At 50.0% G+C, this 26,157-nt stretch overlaps 1 pseudogene; it reads left to right on the forward strand.

Moving 5' to 3' along the window:
- The window catches only part of LOC147707399 (glutathione S-transferase 3-like), a 112,728-nt pseudogene that overhangs the window by 46,099 nt on the left and 40,472 nt on the right, over positions 1-26,157 (forward strand).

The following is a 26,157-nucleotide window of genomic DNA, read 5'->3' on the forward strand; positions in this document are numbered from 1 at the left end:
TGGCTTCTGACTCCGAGAAATCTCTGCCCAGGCAGCCCCTGTACTCGTGAACTCTGACTTACTTTCAGCGCGGCCCCTCGCGCTCGGCTCAGCCCGCTGCCTGCCAAGATTGACTATAACCTTCGAGTTATCTGTTTCCCTCCCCGAAAATACATTCCTGCCTGCTAGCTTCAGTAAACATCCTTCCTCAGCTACAGGGCTAAAGGGCCGACCTGTCTCTGTGCAAGTAATTCATAGCTTCGTTGCCATGCTTCCATGGAAGGCCCCATGCCCCCACGCTTCTCATACAGACACCCAGGCGCTTATACACGCACTCACAGCAAGTATAGAATAGCTTCTGCTCTAGAGACCTTTCTGCCCAGATAGCTTAGTTCCTAAACATTAGATATCAGATATGATAGAAGCACAAGTTGATCTGACATGCCAGACTTCTGTCTCTTTCCGTCAGTGTAAATGTCAAGTCCCCTGCACCCCTCCGATTACACGTCATGCAGCTGCGCGCGCATCCAAGCTTCCGATTTCTGCTGACATTGCCACATTTTCTGTTAGTGCCACCCCTTTGTGACACCTATCAGTGACGTTTCCAGAACACACCTCTAGTTCACGCCTCTTGATTACGCACATGTACCACGTGTATACTGTTATCTTGTCTTCTCTCAGCTGTTACGCCTTCTATACTGTTTCCAATGATGCAAAATAAGTATATAAGCTATGTACTGTTAATAAAATGGGAGCGCGTTCATCTATCCCTTCTGACACCCTGTGTGGTGGTCAGAACATGATATCTTGGTCATGACCATTCCTTTTTAAGGAATAAAAACCCTTAGAACTCTAACACCACGGACTCTGTCTTTTTTCACCCGATCTGAGTTATTATTGATTAAGTACTTACCTGCATAGAAATTAAGAGAGTAAATTAATTATTTACATCAGTATTCTGCTTAATTCAGAAACTCTGTCCATCACCACCCCTTGTTGTTAAATATTTTGTCCACCCTAAGCGTGGAAGGGTATATTCAGATGTGAGTCCCTTGCTCATTGCACCATCAGGATTCAAGCAAGCCGGGCCGACGACGGCTGAAATGCCAGAAACCGGTCCCCGGAAGCTTGTTTCCTTCCCAGTGTAAGAATTGGCTTGGTAGTTTGGTTTGCCCTGTTCCCATCATGCACTGGGACAGGAACAGACTAATTTGCTTATAGCCAGGTTCTGAGCTGGGATGGTGCAGTGAGCTAAAAAACGGTGTTGGATCTAGCCCTGATCTCTTGACTGGGTGAGAGTATTCTGCTTAATTCAGAAACTCCGTCCATCACCACCCCTTGTTGTTAAATATTTTGTCCACCCTAAGCGTGGAAGGGTATACTCAGATGTGAGTCCCTTGCTCATTGCACCATCAGGATTCAAGCAAGCCGGGCCGACGACGGCTGAAATGCCAGAAACCGGTCCCCGGAAGCTTGTTTCCTTCCCAGTGTAAGAATTGGCTTGGTAGTTTGGTTTGCCCCGTTCCCATCATGCACTGGGACAGGAACAGACTAATTTGCTTATAGCCAGGTTCTGAGCTGGGATGGTGCAGTGAGCTAAAAAACGGTGTTGGATCTAGCCCTGATCTCTTGACTGGGTGAGAGTATTCTGCTTAATTCAGAAACTCTGTCCATCACCACCCCTTGTTGTTAAATATTTTGTCCACCCTAAGCGTGGAAGGGTATACTCAGATGTGAGTCCCTTGCTCATTGCACCATCAGGATTCAAGCAAGCCGGGCCGACGACGGCTGAAATGCCAGAAACCGGTCCCCGGAAGCTTGTTTCCTTCCCAGTGTAAGAATTGGCTTGGTAGTTTGGTTTGCCCTGTTCCCATCATGCACTGGGACAGGAACAGACTAATTTGCTTATAGCCAGGTTCTGAGCTGGGATGGTGCAGTGAGCTAAAAAACGGTGTTGGATCTAGCCCTGATCTCTTGACTGGGTGAGAGTATTCTGCTTAATTCAGAAACTCTGTCCATCACCACCCCTTGTTGTTAAATACCATCTGCACAATGCTGCATCAAGACCTACGCCTGCTTCAAGCAGGCGCAGGGTTTTGACGCAGCATTGGCCTGAAAGTGACTATGTGAAATCTCATAGATTTCACTCAGCCACTTTCAGGAGGCGTTCCTGCGCAGGAACGCCCCCCCCCTGCGCAGGAACACCTCCTTATGGGAGTCACGTTGTAAATAGGGTGCATTGTTTGCGCCGCAGTTGCGTCAAATAAAGTGACGCAATTGCGGCGCAATCGCATCATAAATCTGCCCCTAAGTATAAAACTTCACGTTTACATTAACTTAGTATTTAGGATGCAGTAAATGTAAACGTGAAGTCTTACACTTCAGTTTTTTTTTTACTTACATGGTCCCAAAGGCGAGACCTATTGGTTATGCCAATGCTTGTGTTGTAAATGAAGTTGCCAAGGCGCTCCAAGCAGGTAAGTAACATCGTCTTTATTAAGAGAGCCAGCAGAGCAACAGACACTTCACAGCTGACCATTGAATAACTGACCAGTCAAGAACGTTGACTTAAGAGACAACTCTGGAACAAGTACAATAGTTATCTGCATGGCCAGTCCACCAGTCTGCGGTGGTTTACTGTTTAAAGTTTTGTTTATAAAAAAATAAAATCTTCACTGTACATTCAAACAATATTTGTGAAAGATATCCTCTCTCTGAAACCGTCAGCTGTATTCTGGCAGTCTTTAAATTGCTCATTCACCTTCCTGTCACAAAAGGAGAAATCCGGAAATGGAGAGTTAGAGGGAAAAATGTGATAACAAAGCGGAATAATAAGTCACATTATTACTGCATTTTCCCCCAAAGTTCCACTCCAGTTGTGGGTGCTATAAACACACCATCATCATCAAATAACTTTATTCGATTCAGAAAAGAATCATAAAAGTAGACAATTTAAAAATTCATACATACAAAACACAAATGGTATTTCATATTCAGGGATTTACAGACAAAGCACAGTACATCATAACAGAATACATACAGTCAATAAAACTTGTTCGCAGTTTATAACGATTCCTAATTAAAGAGCGGATCAGATAAAATTGAGCATAGAACTACATATAGCAGCAGTTGATAGCAATCTCAAATAGTCAAAACCTTCCTTACATGTGCATGGTCGAATATCCCTCAAGAGATTTTTAATAAAACGATCTCTTGGGGCTTTATAAAGTGCACAAAAGAGCACAAAGTGAAAAATGTGATAACAAAACGGAATAATAAACCACATTTTTACAGCATTTTCCCCCAAAGTTCCACTCCAGTTGTGGGTGCTATAAACACATGTTTCATCACCATTTTTGAGTTTGTGGGAATATAGTTAAAAAATTAGGAAAAAGTGAAAAGTCTGAACGCACCTTTTTGACATGTTTTCCCCATTTTTACTACACTACAGTATAAATGAGGCTGCCGGTGTCCTGCCATCTACCCACATCGACATCTGAAAAAACCTTCCCTGGCCTTCTTCTAAAAACTTTTTTTTTTAAATACCTGTCCTCCTGCCACCTACCCATACCACCCTCTGCATATACCCTCCACTCCCACCCTTCAAAGAAACTAGCAATCAATCAATCAATCAATTAATCATAGTATTTATATAGCGCCAGTGGAGGCTGGTGACATTTGAAAGTTTGTGGTGAGTGCCCTGTGGCGAGCAAGGGTAGCGAGTGAGCCTGACTGTCATAAGGAGTGTCGGGGGAGGGGAGGAGTTATCCCCTGGGAATATTTGGAAAAACAAATAGGCAAATGGTGCATTTTCAAGCAAATTTTAGAGCACAAAAAGGTTAATAAAGCAATTGTGATACTGTAGTTATGTCATCAATAAAAATACTTCATATGCTAACACAAAACACACATGTCTCAGGGCAGGTTGTAAACTGCTGGAGGAGGAAGTCCTTGATGCGCAGACCTGACTGTCAGTCACAGCCTGAGTCCATTGGGAAATTTGCATTTACTGGCTTAATACATGTGCGAGCAGCAGGGGCTCAGATCACTAACATCAACAAAGAAAGCTTAGTGCGGTTTAGGAGAAAATCGCAAAAATGAAAATGAAGGCCCATTGAACTCGAGGAGTGCATGATTGAAAAACGAAAGCGTGTCAGCACCTCACACGTGCATAGTAAGCGCTATACAAATGCTGCACTTAAATAGAATGTGCATGGGTTGTGTTCCTCCTTAGTGAACACACCCCGTCGTCCACTCTCTCCTGTGCCCCATCACCCCATCTTTTGCCGAGTCCTTTCATGATGGAGCAGAATTTCACCCTTGCTTTACAAAACAAGCCCTGGACAATTTTCCATTAACTGCGACTGAACCAGGGATGGGAGGGCCAACACCGACTTTCATGATAACAATCTACCAAAGTCACTGCGCAGAAAGTTGGCAACAATGAACATTTGTAATGCCCCGTGCTATCCACCCCATCTCAGAGAGATGGCCCTTCAAATACAAACTGTGTTTCTGTGACACATCACATTTATGTCTGCAAAGCCCGTGTATGTGACCACCGAACTCAAACCTTTACAAATATCCCTTTGTAATAAAAGTCACGAGTGAGGGAACGTCCCTCTCGAGAACACACACAAAAGGGGATATTTGTAAAGGTTTGAAATACAAAATGAGTTCTGTGTTGGATGGCGCCTTTTAAAGAGATCAACAGGTGAATAGCAAGACTAGACAAACACAGGAGCAAAGAGAGGCACAAAGTGTGGAAAGCTCGGAGGGGGTTAGAGGGAGAGAAGACAGACAGACTGAAGAGAGAGAAGAAGAAACAAAATACGTAGCGAAAAAGAGAGTGAGAAGAGCGAGACAAAAAAGAGAATAGAAAGGCAGATATTCGAAAAGCCGCACAGCGCACAGGTAAAATGGAATGTACCTGATGTGAAAGGGCAATATAAGACAGAAGCGGTGAAAACGTGCAATGTGATTACAGTTATCAATAAATGCAGCCTAGCGGCAAATGGTAGCAGCCTGAGGTGAGGCCAGGGTCACTGGTGCGCTGGTACAGTCGTTAACTTTTGAAACTTGGGCAGTGCTGGCGTGCCATAGAATCGAAAGAATTAGAATTACGAAATACAGTATTTTGAAATAGTCACATCACATGCCAATAATACAGTACCAACACGCTGCTGGGGCCGGGTCGCCGGGCACTACCAAACAGTACACACCTAAACAGCAGTGACCAACACAGTAACTTGTGTATATTCAATCTTGACATTTTGTAGTACTAAGTACTCACCAGACACCGCCGAGTCAGAGAGAGAGTGAGAGAGCACTTTTTAATTCCACCAGTGCTTGTACGATGCCTCGCATCAGGCTTGGAGGCTTAGGCCACGAGGTCAGTCAGTCAGGCGGGTATGGCTGTCTCATCTATTTCTCTCTATGCTCCCCCAACATTTGTTATACTGGTGACTGTGTTCACACTCGACTCAGTTCCTTCTTTCGGGCCTCTGCTCTATTATTCATGAAAGCTATGAAACGCAAACGAGATGAGCCCGGGGCCCCCTCCAAAGTGACTGCTGCTTAACGTTTTCAAAAGCGAAATGTGGTTTCATCAGAAATGACAACGGCCAACGCCAGCCAATCACCACTACATGGAGGTTGCCAATGGCCACATGTGATTGGCCATGCAGTGCGGTAGGCTGAGCACAGCCACCCACCCACGCGCGGCGGCGACACCGGCACCACCATCCTCGTGCGCTGTAACTCAGCCAATCCTGGCGCAGCATGAACATCGCCACTGCGCCAGGATTGGCTAAAGAGCAGGGCTAATACTGCCCATAATGAGACCCGGCTCCTCCGGGTCTCTGCCTTTGTGACTGCTAGGGGGGGAGGAGGAGGGAAGTGACTTGTCCTACATGCGCACACTGCTGCTGCCCTCCCTGCCACGCTGCTATCTGCCAGGCTGAGCCTGCCACTCACTGCCGCAGGCCCGCCCCCCACACCCTTCCGCGATTGCGACGATGACGTCACTATAGTGACTCCGACGGTCCGACCTCCCTTAAATCATTATGACTGGCGGTGTCGGACTGGGTATTGTGGCTGCTGCGCTCGTAATTTTGGTACGTGCACGAATGTGCAGTGACAGTGACGGTCGTCCATGGCTAGTGGGGCAACGCCCCAACGCCCCCAATGGACGAACCGCCACTGTATAGCGCGCTACTCACCCGGGCGGGCCTAAAAGTGCTGGGGGAGGGGGGTCCGTTTATTGCTCGAAAAGCCAGGTCTTGCGCTGCTTCCTGAAGGCGAGGTGGTCCTGGGTTTGCCGAAGGTGGGTGGGGAGGGAGTTCCATGACTTGGCTGCCAGGTAGGAGAAGGATCTTTCTCCGGTGGTGGCTCTGCGGATGCGTGGAACGGTGGCGAGGGCAAGATTGGTTGATCGCAGCTGGCGGTTGGGCGTGTAGAAGGTCAGTCGGTTGTTGAGGTACTTGGGCCCCAGGTTGTGGAGGGCTTTGTGTGCGTGGGTGAGGAGTCTGAACGTGATCCTCTTGCTGACGGGGAGCCAGTGTAGGTCTTTCAGGTTGCCGGAGATGTGGCTGTGTCGGGGGATGTCCAGGACGAGTCGTGCGGAGGCGTTCTGGATGCGTTGGAGCCTTTTCTGGAGTTTGGTTGTGGTTCCGGCATAGAGGGTGTTTCCGTAGTCCAGGCGGCTGGTGACGAGTGCCTGGGTGACCGTCTTCCTGGTTTCGGTGGGGAGCCATCGGAAGGTCTTGCGAAGCATGCGCAGGGTGTTGAAGCATGATGAGGACACGGCGTTGACTTGTCTGGTCATCGAGAGGGAGGAGTCCAGGATGAAGCCCAGGTTGCGTGCGTGATCCGTTGGCTTGGGAGTGGTGCCCAGGGCAGGGGGCCACCAGGAGTCATCCCAGGCAGAGGGCGATGATCCCAGGATGAGGACTTCCGCCTTGTCTGAATTCAGTTTCAGGCGGCTGTTCTTCATCCATTCGGCGACATCTTTCATCCCTTCATGTAGGTTAGTTCTGGCGGTGGCGGGGTCGTTGGTGAGGGAGAGGATCAGCTGGGTGTCTTCGGCGTAGGAGATGATGTTGAGGTTGTGTTGGCGTGCGATGGCTGCGAGGGGGCTCATGTAGATATTGAAGAGGGTGGGGCTGAGTGATGATCCATGTGGTACGCCGCAGATGACTTTGGTGGCCTCTGATCTAAACGCGAGGAGGGGGACTCTCTGGGTTCTTCCGGTGAGGAATGAGATGATCTTTTCCAGTGCCTTCTCTTGGATTCCGATGTTGCGTAGGCACTGCACTAGGGTGCGGTGGCAGACGGTGTCAAATGCTGCGGAGAGGTCCAGGAGGATGAGGGCCGCTGTTTCCCCGTTGTCGAGCAGGGATCTGATGTCGTCTGTGGCTGCGATGAGGGCGGTCTCGGTGCTGTGGTTGGCTTGGAAACCGGACTGTGAGTGGTCGAGGGATTCATTCGTCTCGAGGAAGGCGGCAAGCTCTCTGTTGACGGTCTTCTCGATGACCTTGGCCGGGAACGGGAGGAGCGAGATGGGGCGGAAGCTCTTGAGGTCGGTGGGGTCAGCTGTTGGTTTTTTCAGGAGGGTGCTGATTTCGGGGTGCTTCCAGCTCTCCGGGAAGGTGGCGGTGTCGAGGGAGGTGTTGATGATGTCCTTGAGTTTGGGTGCGATGGTGGAGTCAGCCTTGTTGAAAACGTGGTGGGGGCAGGGGTCGGTCGGGATCCGGAGTGGATGGTGTTCATCGAGCTGATGGTGTCTTCTGTGCTACACGGGGTCCAGGCGCGGAGGGTGATGGTGGGGGGGCCTTGGTTCGGTGGTGGGGTGCGTGGTTGGTGCACCGAAGCTGTTGTGTATTTCGGCGATCTTGCGGTGAAAGAATGAGGCGAGTGAGTCGCAGAGGTCTTGCGAGGGAGCGATGTCGTTGTTTCCGGCGCTGGTGTTGGAGAACTCTTTGACGATGCTGAAGAGTTCTTTGCTGTTGTGGGCGTTGTTGTCCAGTTGTTCTTTGAATGCTGCCTTCTTGGTGGTCCGGATCAGCTGGCGGTGATTGCGGGTGGCGTTCTTGAGGGCAGTCATGTTGTCTGTGGTCTGGTCGGTGCGCCAGGCCTTCTCGAGGGTGCGGCAGATCTTCTTGGAGTTCTTAAGTTCTTCGGTGAACCATGAAGTTTTCTTGCTGCCGGGTCTGCTGGGGGGGTCTTCTGTGGTGCGAGTTCGTCTGTGCAGTTGGTGATCCACTGTGTGAGGTTGTTGGCAGCTTCGTTGGGATCCGTGGAGCTGGCGGGGGGTTTCGGTTGAGGGCGGTGGTGAGCTTGTCAGCAGTGATCTTGCTCCAGTTTCTGCGAGGGGCCTGTTGGGGGTGGCGGTGAGTCGTGGTTCTTCTGAAGCTGAAGTGGACGCAGCTGTGGTCAGTCCAATGGAGTCCGGTGGAGTGGCTGAAGGAGACGTGTTTGCTGGAGGAGAAGACTGGGTCAAGCGTGTGGCCGGCGTAGTGGGTGGGGGTGTTCACCAGTTGCTTGAGTCCGAGGTTGGCGAGGTTGTCCAGCAGGGTGTTGGTGTTGCAGTCCTTGTTGTTCTCCAGGTGGAAGTTGAGGTCCCCTAGGAGGATGTAGTCGGTGGATGGGAGGGTGTGTGGGCTGATGAAGTCTGCGATGTCTTCGCTGAATTGACCACGAGGTCCCGGGGGTCTGTAGATGAGGGTGCCTCTGAATGTGGTCTTGGGGTCGGTGTGTATCTTGAAGTGGAGGTGTTCAGCGGTGGTCAGGGTGTCCTTGGCGTCGGTTGTTATGCGGATGGTGTTCTTGTGAATGAAGGCAATACCTCCTCCTGTCTGGTTGACGCGGTCCCTCCGAGTGATCTTGTATCCGTCCGGGATGGCGATGACGATGTCGGGCGCTGAGGAGGCGTTCATCCAGGTTTCCGTGAGGAAGGTGACGTCTGGTGAGGTCGTGTCGAGCAGGTTCCAGAGTTCGATGGCGTGTCTGTGGACGGAGCGGGTGTTGAGCAGGATGCACTTGAGGTGGCTGCTGCTGGTGCTAGGCTTGGCGGGTGCGGTGCAGGTCTGGAGGCAGGTGAATTTGCAGGCTTGGCAGGTGAAGGGTCCGTGGGTGCGCTTCGGGTTGGCACGGTAGCAGGCGGGGTTCCGGCTGGTGTTGAGTGCATGGAGGGTGGTGGCGTCGTGTGGTCTGGCGTCGGCGGGAACCAGGGGTCCTGGCACTGGGCGCGGTCCAGGCGCGGATGGGCGCAGATGGGCTTGCGGCGGGCCCGCTGCGCGTGAACGCTGCACGTGCGCGCGGACTCTGCCATAAATGGAGAGTGGGGGGGCGGAGGGAGGGAGGAGCAGCTGGGAGGTGGGAGCGGGGTGGCGAATGGGAGAGGGTCGAGGGAAACCAGAATGAGAGGGGGCGGCCGCGGGGGAGCAGCAGCAGGGAGCGGGGTGGACCAGCGGGGTCAGAAGCGTTAGGGCAGATGGCGATAACAGGGGGCCGAGCACAAAGGGCAACAGAACAGAACAGTACAACAGTACAATTAGGACAATACTACAGCGATAACAGGGGGCAGAGCACAAAGGGCAACAGAACAGAACAGTACAATCAGGTCAATACTACGGCGATAACAGGGGGCAGAGCACAAAGGGCAACAGAACAGAACAGTACAACAGTACAATCAGGGCAATACTACAAACCACAGCGGGGACACAATCAGGGCAGCGAAACAGCTATTGCGAGCGGCGGCGGCAACAGGGGACCGGGTGACTTCCTGGAGGGGCCACGCGGCGGGTGGAGCGACCGGCACCCACTCCCACCACTCTCTGCATACCCCTCCTCAACTAAACAAATATATATATATATATAACCTGCCCTAACCTGCCCTTCTGCCACACACCTCCACCGCCCTCCTTACAGTCTCACTCCTTCCCAGTCCATAGTCGTGCTTGTCACCTCACACTGAAAAAAAGAAGAGATGGTCCCACACTGATAGCGGTGCTGTTAGAACCGCTGTCCCTGCGGCTTCATTACAGCCCCTCCTTATCAGTACGGCTCTGTTAGAGCCCCTTATCAGTGCGGCTTAATTTCCCGTCTCACAAAGGAGAAGACCTTTAGCTCAGGCACAGTAGCAGACGCATTCGCGCGGAGGCGCGAGGATGCGGGAGGAGGCGGGTGATACGATCTCAGCAAGCACCATTGCACTGCCGCGCTCGAGTCTCTGGAGACCTGGAGGCGGTGGAACAAAGGAGAAGCGAGTGCTTCCCCTGGAAGACATCACAACAGTGGTTAACCATTGTTGTGACATCATCACTGCAGTGACCTGATTTAGATCCAGTTTCTATGGAAGATATAGACAGCAATGCATTTAAAGTTCTTATCTATATCCTCTTTGTAACTAGTTTCAAATCATTGTTGGATACATTTTGTGAGCGCTTTATTGTGACCACTATAGTCATTTCCATTTGTTTTTATGAATTATGTGCCGCAGACCCGAATTTTACCAAGAAGGTAAAAGGGTAAGGCCGAGGGGGGAAGTGCCTCATAGAAGTAGACAGAGTAGAAAAGTGACTGAGGTAATGGAGGAGAGGGGACAAACGCCTGAGGGGAAGGGTACTGAGGTGAAGTGCTTGGCTATGCCTCATGGGAGCGGGCAGGAGGGAGAAGTGCCCTATTGGTGGAAGCAACACAGAGAAGTGCCTTGGTCAGTGCCTCAGGAGAGGGGGTTAAAGGTTGAATGCCTCGGATGGAGGAAGGGCCCGATGAAAGTGCTGTGGAGGCGGTGAGATGGTCTTGACAGCATGTGGGCTCTGGGCTTCCTCCTGCAGGTAGAGTAAGCTCTGGATCTGCTGGCAGTTTACTTCTCGGGTGATTTATTTCACCTTAATTGAAATTAACTTGGGAAAACTCTTGTTTACCCTTTAACATGGAGGCGAAAGGTGGCCTACACCTGCAGAGTAACAAGGTACCTTCTGAAGTCATTAACAAAGCGATGTTTGTTTCTTTTGTAGATGGAGTTTTACTATTTGACCAAGTACCACTGGTTGAAATTGATGGTCTGAAAATCATGCAAACGAGAGCTATTCTGAACTACGTTGCAGCAAAATACAACCTCTATGGCAAGGACCTGAAGGAAAGAGCCTAGTATGCTAACGTAACCCTTCTACTGTTGCTCAATAATTAATACCATCTGCCACCATATAAAATGCGGAGAGCTGAATATTTAGAAGCATCGTGGTGTAAAGATAGAACTCATAACGGCATTGAGTGGGACTAGTCCACAGCTAAAATAAAACACAGAATTTTAAGCAAAAAATTCATAGACAAAGTTAACATTCAAAGAAAGATGAATTCGATACTAAGTGGTATATTGCAATGAAGGATTTTCACATGTGATGTACCACTGATGACAGCGCCAGGGCGTTCCAAACTTTTCTAGCATCACTCGAGGACATACAGCGCCTCCCTCTCTGTGACCTGGAAAGGCATACCATACATGCAGATAACCAGGCCTAATTACTCAAAGTCTGTGGTTAGTTAGTTAAGCGAAAAGCTCAGTACATTCTCTACAGGCTTTTATAAACCAAAAGGGGTATTGTTTAGAAGCAGACATTTCGCACAACTGCTTTCTAAAGTTTATGAAAGTGACTTGTGTCACTGTAAAGAATGCAATTACAAAGAAATACCACTGAAGGAACCCCAATAAGCAGCATTTCATGCAAAATTACTTTGATCACATCAAAAAACTCTACAATGGATGGGGCGTGGCTTGGCCAGTGATGATGGCGGTCGTGTTGTAGGTGCGCTCCGACCAGCCATCTAAAATCCTTTGAATCTATCCTACCTCTAGACATCCCGAGTGGCGAGACTAATCCTGGAGAGTCCACCGATCACCTAGGTGACTCTCCGATAGCAGTCGGAGCCCGGAAACTGCAGCGACGGCGCTGGTGGAAGCCCGGTGCGGAGTGGAGGCCCAGCGGGAGACGGCGGGGACTGAGCCGGGGCCTCCCGTACTTTGTCTGGCCAGCAACGTGTGCCTGGCGGTCAGCGCGACTGGCGTAGTGTGGCCGATGGGGGCAGAGCTCTCAGCCGTACGGCGCCAGTGTTGGTGTTTCCCCCCTCCTCGAGACAACGGCGCTGGAGGAGGCTGAGCTGCGGTGGCCAGCAGGCAGAAAATGAAGGGACTGGTGACGGCCAGGCTGCGGTGACTGCTTCTCTGGGCAGGGAGGCCTCGGGAGAGGAGCAGCCATTTTGTGGAGCCCTGGGCAGCTGCAGTGAGTTAACTGGACCCCGGTGTGGTGTGGTAGGCAGGAGTGAGCCAGCGCGGAGTGGGGGACGCCCCCTCTTCCCCCACCCGATAGATTCCTTTCCTGGACGGCATCAGCCCCTGCCCTGGGTGAGCTCGGTGGCCAGGTCACGCCGCGGTGGTAGTGGGGAGTGGAAGGGCCCCATGGTCCCAAGGTCGGTTGGCCCCTCAGGTGGTGTTGCGGTGGACATCCAGGTGGCCTGGTCATAGTGGTATCTACTGTGGGGCGGCAACTCTGGTGGGGCCCGAGGAGGACGAGGGCCAGCTTCTGGTCGCAGCCAGGCCTTTCAACAGTGTGCCAGGGGCCACGAGCCGTGCATTGGTCCTTGCTGGGGCCATTCCCACACGTCGGTGGTCAGGTCGGGCCATAACGGAGTGGCCATCCGGGACTGAGGCAGAGGCGATTTGGTGATTGCTTTGGGGCCACAGTGACAGACACGGCCCACCTGGGGCTCTTGGGACAGCGACTACTGGTCTAGAAGACTCGCCGATTGGTCCCTGCACCGCTTTCCACATTTGTCCACTGGGGTGTTGGCCCCAGAGCTCGGGGGTACCCACTGCACTACGATGACACAGGATAAAGGAGGTGGAGGTCACACCAAGCAGGGCACCATTGACAAGTTTATGGGGGCGAGTGCTGTGGCCGGGACAGCAGGGTCACAGAGCCAGGTCCCTGACAACGCGGCGCTCATGGCGGCCATTACCCAGTCCAGAGACTTGGTGGACGCCAAGATCGGGGCCGTGGGATCGGACGTTATGTTGTTGAGACAGGACTTGAGGAATACGGTTGAGCATATCACCGGGACGGAGACCCGCATTTCGCAGGGAGAAGACAACGTCACAACACTAAAAAAGAAAGTTGCAGCCATGGAGAAGATACAGAAAGGTCTGACCATGCGTGTTGAGGATGCCGAAGGGCGGACTCAGCGAAATAACCTACGCTTCGTGGGATTCCCGGAAGGATGCGAGGGAGACAACATGGAGCGATTCCTGACTTGGTGGCTGGAGGGTTGGCTCCCCCCAGATGCGCTCTCTCGCTGCTTTATGGTGGAGCGGGCCCACAGAGCTCTTATGCAGAAGCCTCCCAAGGGAGCTCGCCCGCAGCCAATCATCGCCAAATTCCTGAACTATATGGACCGAGATTCCATCCTGAAGCAGGCCAGGGCCAAGACCTCACTCACCTGTGATAATGCGAATATCCTTATCTTCCCAGAATACACACGCCTGGTGCAGCAGCAGCGACAATCCTTCCTGGCGGCCAAAGCGCACCTCTGGGACCTTAAGCTTCAGTATGCGTTGCTGTATCCAGCCCGGCTGCGAGTCATCTACAGGTCTCGTACCCTGTTCTTTGACTCTCCAGAGGAAGTCTTTAAGTGGACGGATGAAACTGTGAAGGTGCGAGTCCACACACCACCGGGTAGGGATTCTGATTCCTCATCGAGTGAGGTGGCCCGGGGGGGCCTCCGGGGCCAGCAAGGATGTAGTAGGAGGTCGCGGTCCAGGCGTAGATCTCAATCTGGCTCCACTCACCGGCAGAAGGGTCCGTCGCCGGAGAAGCAAACGTTGACAGAATGACTCTTGTGCCCAACGGAATATGGGACTCTGCATTTTGTGGCTGGATGTCTAGTTAGGCTCGTCTCTATTCAGGGCTGGGAACCTGGCCATGCGGAGGCTGGCAGATAGGGGTGAGGCCTAAAAGTTGTGGGTAGTTACTTGGGGATCCATTGGAGGGGGTGGTTCTTGCCCTCCGGTTGGGGACTTGGCTACGATCCGACCGCGACAGGTACTTCCATGTTTGTGAGGTATGGGGTGGGGGAAGGGTGGGGGTGGGGGTGGCGGTTGGGGCGTTTGTTTGATTGCGTATTTGTGCTGCTTGCTTGCCACGTTTTCTGCATGCTGGGTCGTGGAGACACCCGTAGTGATGGTGGAGATTCTTCACCATGTCTGGCGCGGAGGGGGGAGGGCGGATAGCCCCTGGCTTCCTGCGCATAGTTAGTTGGAATGTGCGCGGGGCGCTAGATAAAGTGAAGCGAGGGGCAATCCTTCAGTTTGCCAAGAGGGCCGGGCCGATGTGCTCCTGCTCCAGAAAACACACTTACTAGGTACGAAAGCTTTATGTCTTCAGCGGTTTGGGTATTACCAAGTATTCCACTCGGGGTTCACACGGGGCTCGCGGGGTGCTGCGATCCGGATTCATCGTAGGGTCCCATATGTGCATGAGAAGCTCCGGTCGGATACACAGGGTAGGTATATTATTATACACGGTAAGGTAGGGGGTGACATGTTGACGCTGGGCAGTGTTTATGCTCCACTGCCGCTACAGTGGTCCCTGGTGGAACGGCTCCTAACGCTCTGGGCAGGCATGCCGGATACTCTCTCTGTGATGGGAGGGGACTGGAACGACGTGATGGAGCTGGGACAAGACAGGTGGAGGAGCCGGGAGGCTAGCGGGGCGGGTGGCCCATCTACTAAACTCCACTCCCTAGCTCTAGGACTTGACTGGATAGATGTGTGGAGACACATGCATGGCCCTCTCCAGGAATACACCTACTTTTCTACAGTACACGACTCGTTTTTCAGGTTAGATTACATCTTTGTTCCCAGGGGGCTCACACATAGGATATTGTCAGCAACTATTCTGCCCAGAGCCCTGTCAGATCACTCGCCCCTAGCTCTTACTTTCCGGATAGGCCCGGGCAGGCAGCCACTTAGGTGGCGAATGTCGGGGGGGCAATTGCAGAAGGAGGAGTACAGGGAGCACTTGACCTAGGAAATAGATAACTTCCTAGTGCCTAATGTAGGGTCAGTAGAATCCCCAGCGACTCTTTGGGAGGCATTAAAACCCACGCTGTGAGGCATAGATATTTCTTGGTGCGTGGCGGCGCAGAGGGAGTGGGAACAAGACTTGGTGAATCGGGAGGCCAACATGGAGGCGCTAGAGCGCACGGGTCGGGAGGCAGACGGCGGCTCAGCTACAAGACAGCTGGTGCTGGCTCAGCAGCAGTACACCGCGATACTGATGGACGAAGCACGACAGGCCTGGCTTGCCACGCGTAGTCTGGTATATCAATGGAGGGATAAATCAAGCAATATGCTCCACCGCCTGTGCCAAGGTACCCTGCACGCCCAGCTATTGCCCCGAGTACTGGCCCCAGAGGTGGCGCTTATCCTCGAGCCTCCAGCACTTGCGGATAGTTTCGCGGTGTATTATGAGGACTTTTATGCGCCAAAGGAATGTCTCGCAGAGGAGACTATTCAAAGATTTATCGATGATCTTCCCCCCTGACCATTTTGGACAACGTGCGGGAGCAGTTAGATAGACTCCTGTCAGATTACGAACTGGGCATGGCCCTGGGGGAGCTGAATCCCGGGAAATCTTCGGGCCCGAATGGCTTTCTTTGTGAATTTTTTTTACGGTTTTTCATGCAGCTGGGCCCACATTTTAGACCAGTGCTGGAGGAGGCGCGTGAGAGCGGCTCGCTTCCCCTAGATTGGATACACGTGGAGGTGGTGGTGTTTCTCAAGTGGGCAGACCCCCAGAGAGGCCTGCGTCATACCGTCCTATATCCCTTCTCAATATAGCAGCCAAGGTTCTGGCCAAGGCTTTGGCCAACAGGCTTAAGCCGCACATCACAGACTTTGTTCATCCAGACCAGGCTGGATTCATCCCTCAGAGGGCGACCCGCCATAACATTAGGCGTGCGCATGTCGCGATATCAGCCTGGGAGCAGCTTGGGGAGCTGGCAGCATTACTGTTAGCAGACATGGATATGGCCTTTGATTCCCTGAGTTGGGTGTACCTGTTTGCCATGTTGCGGTGCCTTAATTTCGGCCCGCGTTTTCTGGTCCACCTGCAGCTGTTGTATACAGACCTTACAGCGTCTGTGCGGGTGGGGGGGCAGTTTCTCGCTCCTTTCGGGTCCAGCGGGGCACGCAACAGGGCTGCCCCCTCTCCCCTTACATTTTCGTGCTCGCCATGGAGTCATTGGCGGCATGGATGCGCATTGATGCTCAGCTCAGGGGGTTCAGGTGGGCGCCGGGTCTCACTGATAAGATATTACTCTCTGCGGACGATGTCCTGTTCTTTCTTACAGATTTATATAGGTCGGGCCGAGAGTGCTACGTATTCTGCAGATCTTTGGTGAGACTTCCGGGCTCTAAATGAATCTGGGCAAATATATACTGTGGGGGAACAGCGTTTACAACGCAACTTTTACAACGCAGTACCTTTACGATGCAACGATTACATCGCAAATCATTACAACGACTTGCGCTGGGGGGCGCTCTAGGATAGGGAATAGTTTTAATTTACTATCCAACACCTTCCCTACTATCCACGGGGACTGGAGTTGGAATAGTAAATTAAACTATTCACTATCCAGCGCCCCCCAACGCAAGTCGTTGTAACGACTTGCGTTGTAAAAGTTGCGTCGTAAAGGCATGCGTTGTAAAAGCATGCATTGTAACGACGTACATCCATACTGTGGGTCCTGGGCGGTGGACGGCAGGTGGCAAACTGGGCCTCGGCCTTCCAACTGGCATTGGGGGGGATGAAGTACCTAGGGGTCTACCTTTCGGATACATCAGTCTTATCTAGAGACTGTAATCTGGCACCAGTGTGGGAGCTTACACGCGAGGATCTGAAGGTGTGGTCCCGCATGCCCCTGACGATATATGGCAGGTTGGCTATTTTCAAAATGGTAGCGCTTCCCCGTCTTTTATATCAATTGCCCCAACCAGATTTCACCCCGCTGATTCCAGCAGGCTAATTCAGCGCTGGGTGGGTTTCTATGGGAGGGGGGTGCAGTTTGTGTGGCCCTGTGCACCTGCTTCCTAACCACATACACTAGGGGGCTTGCTATGTCGGATGTCCTCTTCTATTATCAATGCATTAAGAAAGAAGAGTCCCAGTAATCAAAAGACAATATACAATGCAGAAACTATAATAAACCAATCACAAAAGAAGTATATTCACACTGTTTTAATCACAATGTGAATGGTTATGACAAGTATATAACGTATATTGACATGTGAAATATAGTTCATGAAGTGCCCCAAAGGTAGTAGAAGAGCAAGGGAGGGGGGAGTGTTCTTGTGAGGAAATAGTGGAGGGAGGAGGAAATTTTTTGTGACAATTAAATCAATCAATTGGCGTTACTCGTCCATGTTACACAATATGTGTAGGAATGAGGACCGCAAAGTTCAGATTATTATTTCAAAAGAACAGCATACTCCAACAAGTTCAATAAATGAATTGCGATCCATGCTCGTTGCGGGACAGGACTGACTCTAACCCGTTGATGTCACGAAGCATTTTCCGACTGATCCGGACCACGCAAGATTGACTTCCGATCGTTGCTACCCGAATTACTCACGTAGCACCTTTGTGCACCAGCCCGACCCCACCACGATCGCCACAGGACCGTGTTCCTTTGCCTCGATATTACCACTGGGTCAGCAGAACACGCACACTTTGGGGTCGTCACGTTAATAACTTGTGCTCTTTCATTATAACGACGATCCAATTGGACTCAGCCAGCACATGGCACTACGATCTGATTTTATGCCTCTTTATGGTGTGTCCCCCTTCCCCCGTCCTGATGAAGACCCTACAGCAAGGATAAATCTACCTGCGCAATAGAGGGTCGAAACGTCGACAACCACCCTTATCACCAACTCCACGCCCTGACCTTTCATTTATTGAACTTGTTGGAGTATGCTGTTCTTTTGAAATAATAATCTGAACTTTGCGGTCCTCATTCCTACACATATTGTGTAACATGGACGAGTAACGCCAATTGATTGATTTAATTGTCACAAAAAATTTCCTCCTCCCTCCACTATTTCCTCACAAGAACACTCCCCCCTCCCTTGCTCTTCTACTACCTTTGGGGCACTTCATGAACTATATTTCACATGTCAATATACGTTATATACTTGTCATAACCATTCACATTGTGATTAAAACAGTGTGAATAGACTTCTTTTGTGATTGGTTTATTATAGTTTCTGCATTGTATATTGTCTTTTGATTACTGGGACTCTTCTTTCTTAATGCATTGATCACCCAGGTCCCAGTGACATTAGTTGGGTACAACCCCCTACTTATATTCCTCTTCTATTATCAGGCGGCACAATTACTTGTTCTTAATGAGTGGTGAGTGGTGGTACGGGGACAGAGTGGACCCGGCTTATGCGGTCGAGCAACACCTGATGGGTACTAGGTCTCTACACACGTTGCTGTATTCTGCGTCATTACGAAAGTGCCTTCCCTCGGCTACACAGGTGGTGTTTTATGCCTGGAGGCGGGCTCAGAGTCGGATGGGGTGGTGGAATGTTCTGACTCGGGAGACTCCTCTTTGGGGAAATGGGCGGCTGCACCGTCTGGCAGCACTACAGGGCTTTCTGGGCTGCATGGAGGAATGGGATGGACTTTTGTAAGGGGCTCGAGCTGCCAATGTTTATTGCAAGGGAATGCCCCCGTAAACATTTTAAGATTTGGAAAAGATGGGCGGATTACCGTGGGCTGGAACTTGACCCGCCGCCGGAGGGGTCGCTCTCTTGCCAATCTGATAGGTGGGTGGAGTGTGGGATCTGCAGGGTGTTTGACGGACTCAGTGTGCTACTCCGGACATGTAAACCTTTGTTAGAGGCAGCATAAACGCAGTCGGGGGGAGGGCGAGAGGGGTGTTTGTTTGGTTTTAAAAGTCAAGTGCAATATTGTTGATCCAATGATGTGTGCAGTAGTTTCCGGGTTGCGGAGCTATGCAATATATGTGACCTATGACAAATAAAATCTGTTTAAAAAAAAAACTCTACAATGAATTCCTATACAATGAAATAGTTTCAACACTCTCATACAAACTTTATTTAATACTAAACGTAACCTAATTCTCGGCCCACACTTTAAGAGTACCTCTCTACTGTATCTTCATTTTAACCCTCACCCTAACCCTAAACCTCACCCTAGCCCAAAATCTAAATCTGACTGTATCCCTAACGCTTATCAGCCTGCAATAGTTTACCTTTATCAGTGTACGTTGCATTTTTTAATATTCTAAACCATCTATTTCAACAATGTTGGTTTTTTTCGATGTGGTAACCTAACAGGGGAATTTGTTGTTACAGTATTTTTGTAATAATTTAATGATTGATGTTTTCTCAGTTAAAGTGTCTCTGTGGTGACCTAATTCAACTGATGTATCTCCGTTATCTTAAGAGTAGACTATTTTTGCCCTGAAGGAGCTCATAGCTTAGCTATAAGACGAGTGGCGAAGGGATGTGATCCAGATAGTACTTTACGTTTATAGAAATCCATTTCACTGCCACCTGATCCTCATGTAGGGGTTTCCTACAGATTGTGTCCAGGCTCAGTATCACTAAAATTAGGAGGCAGCCAATCCCATTTGTTAACAGGTGTCTTAAGATCGAGTTACGGCTGCTAACATACTTAAGGCCTTATGTTGTTATGCACTGATTGATTTAGATTGTATAAAAAGTGATGGGAGGAATGCTTCAGTTGATCTTAACAACTGCAAATTACTCTAGGCTGCATTCTAGTCCATTGTCTGTGCCATTTCAGACCAGTACCAACACAATGGGAATCACTCCTGGCCTACTGTAAAAAAGGACTGTCCAGCCAGAGCTGCTAGGAAGGTTCTGCACTGAAGAGGACCACATGCAACCCTAGACTAGGGTCTGGGTCTCATCAGAGAGGGACATCCTGGGACCTTGAGATCCCCTTGGGGGCACTGATTGACGTCAAAGGGTTGGGAGGCTGGGCAAGTGGAGAAGGCTTTAGTTTGCATGTAACTGTAGGAAAATTGCTTACCTGTGATAGGTAGACGGGGAATGCGAAGCTCTCCAAGTTGTAGATTTAGAACCATTGGCTACGAATAGATATGTTCATTCCTGTCACTCATACATCCAGATGTTAGAACCATATACATAACATGGCTTTGTAGCTCAGGGGTATTCCACCAGATTTCTTCAGCTATTCCCTAAGCTGTCTGGTGCTAGAAACAATATTAAACTGTCATACTGTATAAGGCAATAAATAATCTTATCTGGACCTGTAATGTTATGTAAATAAATATCTCCACACCCAAAATGCGATGACAAGAAACTATTTAGCACAGCACACATTTTAGGCATTTGAAAGAGAACTAAGAAAATTAAGGTGAAAGTCATAGGACTATTTAAAATCAATGTTTAGTAGCACATTAGGAATGCATAGATTGTAATTTGTTAACACAAAATGTAATCAGTTTGTGAAGTGTGTCTGGTACCAGCGCTGAATACTGTTGAACAGGCGTGGCTTGGATGTGGAGGAAGATGACGGCGTGAGTGTTCAGCTCCACTCCGGAGGAACACGCTATCCCTGATTTCAGCAGTGTTTTGGGATGCAGCCTCGTGTAAAAGTAGGTCCTGGTAATAAGTCTGCTGAGTGGCACCACCTGATCCGTGCATAGTGCTGAAATTGAGAGGATCCCAGCGGCGTTTGAACAGCCTTGGATCTCCACAGGAAGTAGGAGCGCAAGCACAGCAAACCACGTGATCCCCGAGCTTTTCCTCAATGTATTGTGGACCCATCCAATCTGCACTAATGGCAAGTGCACACTCAATCTATTACTAAACAGCACCCGACCCTCTCTTATGCAATTTGAATGCGTTAATGGGCGGGGTAAGCTTACCGGAGGCCTACCGGCTCAGATGCCTAATCTCAAAATGGCGACCGCATAGTAGCGCATAGCATTGCACCCGCGTTTCAACTTAACGCTCCAGGAATAAGCATACATACAATTCTGGCGGTACTTCCGACCCTGTGTCTTGCAAGAAATTCACACATATGATCGTGTGAGGCTTACCGGAGGTCTACCAGCGTGGATGCCTGCACCCAAAATGGAGGCCTTTTAGCAACGCACGCGTGGGGTATATCAATCCAGTCCTGCCAAGTATCACGCAACACGTGTGACACCCACGCATTTCAGTGTGGTGTTCCGCAACACCGCTCTGAAATGCTTTGTCACTCATTTTTAATGACAATTAAACCTAGCCCGCCGGCTCTGCTGCTCGAGATTACTGCCACCACCTCTGGCAGTGTGGTTCATAGATGGTTAAATTCCTGTGCTCTTCAGCTCTGGCTGAGAGAGTCACAGAGTTCCTGCGTTGCGCGGTAGTGCTACAATGTTACATTTGCGGCCTCAGTTGCCTGCCAGCCTGGCTGCATTAATTCATTAATTCCTGGGCCACCCGCTACGCCGCGCGCCAGGCTGTCTTCCAGCCCACACTCTTAAACACCCGGGGCCTTATTTATGAAGGACTTGAGCCGCCGGTGCGTCACTTTTAAAATGGGAAAAAGTGACGCACTGGTGGCGCAAGGCCTTCATAAATAAGGCCCCCAGGGCTGGCCTGCCATAAATCCGGATGTGATCTCACGCAGTCCTGCAGCGCCAGAGAAGAAGCAGGGAATGTAGTAATCTGTTGCCTCGGCTTAAGTAAGTGCCTGTGTGTGTATGTGTTAATATAATAACACAGAAATGCCGATTTACGCCTCAACTTGTGCAGAGCCTTCTTTCTAGTGCTTCTCTCCGTCTCGCAACTAAGAGATCTCTGGTTGCACTCGCTGTCTATAATGCGTAAAGGCCTGAGTTTCGGCCTCTCCTGGCAGTCCTTGCCCTCGCCTCCGGTCTGAACTCTTACTTTCTTGCAGTTCTGATCCGAACGCCTGCCTCACTTAAGCAGAGTTCTGTGACAGGAGTCGGCACAGGCTGGCTGAGGCAGAATGATTTGTTAATTGTTTTTATTCCGTTTGCCCTGCAACACAGGTGTTTTTCCTGCCTCAGCCTGTGCCCGGCACCCTTAATTGTAGCTTTCTCCTGGCAACACTGGAATGAAGTTCTTCACCAAACAAGCATAATTACACTTTAACCATCCACGAGCCTTGCTTGCAATATATTCTGCATCTATATATTGTTAAAATAATGAAAGTAGCAGCTAATCCGTTTACACTGACATATTTACATAACCGATCTTAAACAAATCTTTATTTTCCCCCCAAAAATTGTTTTCTCTTTTGAAAGGGCTCAGTACTTAGGTGAGCACAACGTGTCATACATCTAAACATTCATTCTTTGAATATGTGCAAAACTTGTATAATATATAACTTTTTTTAGGACTTCACGTTACACCTTTGTGATAGTGCAATTTGTATTTATCCATTTATTTGCACGATCGCATGTTAAGAGCAAAACACCACCAGGCTTTGTGCTGACACTTCCCAGCATTCTTTTTGATCTTATTGCACTAGCAACCAATAATGCCTAAGACTGAGTGATTGTGTAACCAACCAAGTTGCACTTGCTATGCTATTAATTTCTCTTTTTTAGGCTAGCACAGGTCATGAATGAGCAGATCAATGATATCATCTTATTAACAGCTGCTGTGCCTGCCTGCCCTCTGATACTGAAAACTGTAGTCACACCATCTGTGTCTGTTTAGTGCCCTTCCATTTCTGGTGTTTTACAGAAGTTTTAAGATGATCTTAGAGTTTCTCGTTGTTCAAATCGGGGTAATTTCTGATATTTAAATGGGCATACAGAGGGTGCTTGATGGCTTCCTGGAGTTCTGCACAGAAAGGGGCCTTGAAATTAACCCGCAGAAAACGAAATTCATGATCTTAAATCCCAAGTCCTCCAAGCGCCCAAATCCCCTGCTTGGTGCAGTACGCTTGGAAAGGGTTCACACAATAGAGTATCTGGGGATAACTTTAAACCAAAACCTCACGTGGGGGGCTCACCAGACAAAAGCGAACATGAAGTTGGCCCAGAAGGTGGGTGGTATTATGAGAATTGCGACTAAGTCAACCTACCGCCCTCTGAGCCCCGGTATCCAAATATATAAAGCGCAGGCGCGGGGGAAAGTAACCTACGGGGGAGAGATGTGGGGCCATACCTCATCTTCCAACTTGCTGACCACAGAAAATAAATTTTTAAGGCAGCTGACCGCTCTCCCGCCAAGTACCCCACTCCTGCCCCTGAGATTGGACTTGGGTTTGAGGCCCATTACGGAGGAACTAGGGCTCAAACCTCTAACATTCTGGCGTCGCATCTGGAGTAGCCAAGATCTCACCTCCTACAGAACTGAGTTACAGGAATTTTTATCCTTACCTAATGCCACCAAGACCCCTTGGTTAAATTATATTAAGAGAACTTGTGAGACCCTCGGACTACCAGAACTGTGGTCACACCCAGAAAGCACAAGTACCAGGATCCCAAGGAAAGCGCTCTCTAGAGCATACTATGATAAAATGCTTCTCCGAGCCCTGGATAGTGCATGAGAGGGATCTCTGACACATCGTTTTATTTCAACCAAGGACTTAAACAATTGTGAAAGTGTTTTGGATGGCATGACCCCTGTTTTAACAAGAAAATTATTCCTGCCATGTAGGTATGAGACCCTTCCTCTAATGTCTTTCACCAAAGCATGGTGTGGGCGGTCCCCTACAGAGATGTGCGCCACATGTGCCCACATTAAGGAGAACGAAGTACATGTTATTTTTTTCTGTCGAGCCTACCAAAAAAGCAGGACATTTTGGCTCGTCCCCCTCCTTAAAAACCTGTGATTTAGAACATTTACACCTGCATTCAGAGTTCTAAAGACAGACTTATCTCCGCCAACTGTGTTTGCCCTAGCTACATTTTTAACTGCAATGTGGCATGCCCGAACACGTTACATAAACTTGGCAGGAGACCCTTGAAAATTCCTTTGCCCTGGTTCATTGTCTCTCTTGTTTTAACATTTTTAGGTCTCACCTTTACCATTCCGCAGGAATGGGAAATGGGGAGAATTCAAGTCGGCTATTTTCTCTTCAAACCAAAGGGCTTTCAGCCGCGGTTTTCTTGCAGTTCACGTGAATCACGTGATCAAACATGCACGAGCATTCACTCCCCTAGCAGCACTCCTCCCACACCAGCAACTCCCCCCTCCCACACCAGCACCTCCCCTCTCTCTCCCCGCAAGCACAGCCTTGCCCTTTCCCACACCAGCACCTCCCCCCTCCCACACCAGCACCTCCCCTCTCTCTCCACGCAATCACAGCCTTTCCCTAGCAGCACTCCTCCCACACCAGCACCTCCCCCTCCCACACCAGCACCTCCCCTCTCTCTCCACGCAATCACAGCCTTTCCCTAGCAGCACTCCTCCCCCCTCCCACACCAGCACCTCCCCTCTCTCTCCACGCAATCACAGCCTTGCCGTCTGGTTATTTTATTCCTCTTCTTTCATTCAGCCATGATCTCACTTCTCCTACAACACCCCGCCTATCCATGCTGCTCTCCTCCACCTCCACTTATTTTACTTCTCACCCCCAGGAGCCTTGCTCTTCTTCCTCTTGCCAGGCTCTTCTGACGTATCTGCCTCATCCTTGTCCTCTACTTCCAACTCTCCATTGAGGTGCAGAGGTTCTTCAAGCAGCGATTGATGCTGTTTCACTGCCGCCATGTTCAAGAGAGAGAGCCTAGGTCTGACAGGAACACTGTGGATCCTAAAACAACTCTGATTCAGGGGACCCGGATTTCCGCTCTAACATCACTCTATGATTCAGCCATCACCAGTCAAAGGGGATGCCGGGACAGCTGCACACAACATTACGGAGCACTCATCTGTAAACATAGAAAACGGACTTCACCACTTTTTTTCCACCGAGGGCTCCTTATAGAAACACGTTAAAAATACCCAATTAAAAACAAATTACATCATATTTTTTACTGCAGCTCGTGAGAACCCATTTCAAAATGAGCTTTAAGTTTTCACGAGCAGCTGAGCTATACTATTTTCGATATGACAATCACATTGGAATATAGAGGCAAAATAGCTCAGATCGTAATAACCATGCACGTATTCTGACGCTTTTAGCTAGTTAGGAATACATTTTCACAAACACTTGTTTTAAGGGGCGTTTAGAGCCAACGAAATAGTTAAAGTATATTGTTGTTGTTCTTTCTAGCTACGCCTCCACACTCACCAACCGACCCCCACTGCGCCTTGGATCCCAGCTGCGAAACTTTTTATGGCGTTCAGCCGCTGGCTGCATGATTTCTTCAGTCTAAGTGGAGTCACTTCAGATTGCAGTACGGATTATCAAACCATGTACTCATTTATTTTAATTATATATTTACTTAGACACTTAAGGTAAACAAATATGCCTGGGCGTCAGGAGCTTCGAAAACGGCAAACTGAAATCGAATTTTAGAACCAAAAGCTCAATTTAGCACTCTAATCTTACTTTTACGAGCAAAATGTTTCCACTTCAACACTTTATCTAAAGTCCTGGTCATCAGATTCATTGCCCGCTCCCATCACTAGATATTTTAAGCCACTTGGGCTCTATGCCATACTAATTGTTTGCAAGACATGAACACACTCGTATAGCGAGTTCACCATTCCTCCACGCTCACTCCCAGCCCCCCTTTGCGTATTCACCCCGACCGGCCATGCATGCCTACTGGCTTTGCCACCATTCCTCCACGCTCACTCCCGCCCCCCCTTGCGCGTTCACCCCGACCGGCCGTGCATGCCTACTGGCTTTGTCACCATTCTTCCACGCTCACCCCCCCCCCCCTTTGCGTATTCACCCCGACCGTGTCACCATTCATCCACGCTCCCACCCGCCCCCCCCCCCTTGTGCGTTCACCCCGACCGCCCGTGCATGCCTATTGGCTTTGTCACCATTCCTCTATGCTCACTCCCACCCCTCCCTTGCGCGTTCACCCCGACCGGCCGTGCATGCCTACTGGCTTTGTCACCATTCCTCCACGCTCACTCCCGCAACCCCCCCTTAAGTGTTTACCCCGACCGGCCAT

Source organism: Lissotriton vulgaris, chromosome 6 (assembly GCF_964263255.1).
Source record: "Lissotriton vulgaris chromosome 6, aLisVul1.2, whole genome shotgun sequence".
NCBI classification, from domain to species: domain Eukaryota; kingdom Metazoa; phylum Chordata; class Amphibia; order Caudata; family Salamandridae; genus Lissotriton; species Lissotriton vulgaris.